Source organism: Desmodus rotundus, chromosome 10 (genome assembly GCF_022682495.2).
Source record: "Desmodus rotundus isolate HL8 chromosome 10, HLdesRot8A.1, whole genome shotgun sequence".
Taxonomy (NCBI): domain Eukaryota; kingdom Metazoa; phylum Chordata; class Mammalia; order Chiroptera; family Phyllostomidae; genus Desmodus; species Desmodus rotundus.
Genome location: NC_071396.1, coordinates 27,499,615 through 27,502,937, shown reverse-complemented (window position 1 = coordinate 27,502,937; position 3,323 = coordinate 27,499,615).

The following is a 3,323-nucleotide window of genomic DNA, read 5'->3' as shown; positions in this document are numbered from 1 at the left end:
CGTCTTGCAAAACTGGGACTCTGGACTCAAGAAACACTCACTCTCCATCCCTCCTCTCCTGTCCGTAAAAACAGCTGTCCTACTTTCTGTCTATGAACTTGACTACTCTCAGTACCTCACAGAAGTGCAATCATACAATATGTGTGCTTTAAAAAAAATTTAATCAATTTTAGAGAGAGAAACGTCAATATGTTGTGCCACGTATTTATGCATTTATTGGTTGGTTGTATGTGCCCTGACCGGGGATCAAACCCACAACCCTGGTGCATTGGGACGCTGCTCCAACCAACAGAGTACCCCAGCCAGGGCCAGTATATGTCCTTTTGTGATTAGCTTCTTTCATCCGACATAATATCCTCAAGGTTCATCCATGTTATAGCATATGCCAGAATTTCTTCCTTTTCGGGGCTGTATAATATTCCATCATATGTACAGACCAGTGTTTGTAATGTGCTTCACCTTTCTTTGCCTGTGGGGAAAAATTTCTTCTAAAAAAAAATCTTAATATTTTTGCTCAGTTTGTTAACACTAATATCATCGTGTAAAACGATATTCTTTAGCACAGAGTACAAAGTCCTGCCAGAGAGCCGTTGATGCGGGATGCAATAATCTACTCATAACGTAGCCACTTTTGCTCCTGATGTGTTATTTGCTTGGAGATAAAAATAGACAGAGCTTTCAACCTCAGAGCAAAAAGCAGCTTGTTGTGTTTATTTAGTGCGTTATAATTAAAACTGTTGTGAATTCCGCAGCTTCATTTTGCAGAGCCTGAGAAAACCTCTTTTCCAGTTGCGTTCAAGTAGATTCACACTTCCTGAAATCCGTCCTGTGTTTTAGGATGCACAAATGCACCTGGGATTAAAATTAAAAAGGCAGCCACACCCTGGTGGCAAACCTAGGCTGGTGTGGAAGCAAAAGGGTGTGTGCCGCGCCCAGCATGTGTCCAAATGCCACTTCTGTGCACTCGGCTGAAGTTCTGTGACGAAATTGGTGACCGAGGACCTTATGGCTTACACAGCCTTTACCCGCCCCAGCTTTTGATTGCGGTCTGCTCCCTGACCCCTTCGCCAGCTCTTCTCTCCCCTTTAGGGGTGAATTGTTTTTAGATGAATCTAATCGTGAAAAGAAAAAATAAAAAATAATTTCCAGCGAGAGGCGGTCACTAAAGGGTATCCATTGTACTGGTCAGCAGAGTTTTGGGATGGCAGAGGCTTTAGGCATAGCCCCTTACTGTTCACTTAGGGGGCTCTCCCATCAGATTCCCCAAGATTTTCTATCCTGGAGGCTGGCACGTTTGCTTCACGCTGAATCTTGAGGATGTGATGCAAGGTCCTGGGCAGGGTCAGAGGTCAAAGGTCAGATCCCCGTGGAGGCAGCAGCCCTAGGGACCGCCACAGTATCCCAGTGAGGCTCTTCCTGCCTCCTTCCTACTTTCTGTCCATCCAGAGGTCCATGAAGGGCAGCGGGGCACTCAGTACGTGTTTTGGGGGGAATGCCTGGAGTCAGAGTGGCCTGGGCTGTGGAGCAAAGTCGGGGACAGTAATCTTGATGTGGACACAAGCCTGTGTCTCACCAGACAAGTGGCCTCGGACAAGCGCTTTGCCCCGTTGAGTTGTCCTTTCCTCACCTGTGCAGTGGGGCACAGGCCCTGCCACGCAGTCACTCTCACATGAGACCCAAATGTGAGAGCGGTTTCTAAAGCCTAGCGTACCGCACATCAGGGAGATGATTTTACTGTTGCAGACCAAAAGCACCTGCAGGCCACCCCAGACTTGGATTTGAAATGGCTTCGCATGTAAAATTACAGCCGCCATGTCACTGCCTCTTGACCGCTCAAAGTGACGTCACCACTCCATTCTATGCCTGGAAGAACAGCAATAGATGCAGCTTCAGGATCGGCTTCATCCAGGCACTCCAGGTCCTCCAGGGCCACACCTAAAGCGTCTGCCTCATTCTCACTTCCCCACATAGTGGCATCCAGATGAAGGGAGAAAGAGTCCTTTCTATGGCCTTCTCAGAAGAAACATTTTTTTTTTCCTGGAGCGCCCAGCAAGCTTCTTAGCTAGCTCACTGGCCTAATTCAAGCCCTCAATGGCCACCATTGCCTAGAATACCTGTGCTTGGAACCATCACTCATCTTAGCCCCAGCTACGATCCTGACCAAGTGACATCCTAGGATGTAATGGAGTGGGCAGGGATCTCCCGGTCAAAGGGAGCTTTGCTCCATTTACTTGAATGGAATGTGGTGGCCCACTGAGCTACTATACTCACATGCTAAGCATTCATCTAACGTGTGTAAGTATTTATAATCTTCACAACAGTTCTACGATGTATGCTGTTATCTCCACTTCCAGGTGCGGCCCAGGTAGGAAAGTACTTGCTGCTCTGGCACAGCTAGGAAGTTGCTAAGGTGAAATCTGACCCCCTGCTGACTGGTTCCAGAGCCCGAGGGCTGGACCACACAGCGGCCCTGCCTGCCGACACTCCGACCCCCCTGCACGTCTGGACAGCCTTGTGAGCGCCAGAATTCACCCGAAGGAGCTAGTGCACAATCATCCTCCAAAAAGATTATCCTGATGTATTTTCCAATAAATAGCACACGAGCGAGTGCCTGGCTCTCCACATCCTCGCCATCACTGCGCATGGTGAATTCTTAAAATCCTGGAGTCGGCCACTTGGTTTCCATTTCCCATCTCTCACCTAAGAATGAGGTGGCGTTCTTGACCTGGGTTTGTATTAGCTTTCTGTGTGTTTCTTGGTGAGATGCTTACCTATTTTTCTATTGGGTTCTTTATTCTTTTCTTTCAGACTTAAAACAGTTCTTTGCTTCTAAAGAATGCTTAATCATGGCTTATCATGCATTGCAAATGTTTTGCCTCAATTTATTTTTTGTAGCTTGTATTATAGCTTTCTTTTTCTGTGCAAAAGAGCTTAATTTTTATGTCCTTGGACTGAGCCATTTTTTTTCCTACTTGGTGTCTTTCTTTCTTTCTTTTTTATTTTATTTTTTATCCTTACCCAAGGATATTTTTTCGTTGCTTTGAAAGAGAGGAAGGGAGAGAGGTATTGATTTGTTGCCACCTGTAAGTGCCTGGACCGGGGATTATATGCACCCCCACCTAGGATCGGACCCACAATGTCGGTAAGTGCCCTGACCAGGAATCGAACCCACAACCTTTCAGTTAAGGGACAAAGCTCCAACCAACCGAGCCACACTGGCCACGGCCCTACTTGGTTTCTTGAGTCTGATGCCATCCTTAGAAGCTTCTTCCCTATCAAAGATTTAAAAAAATATTTACCCGTGTTTTTTTCTTATAGATTCT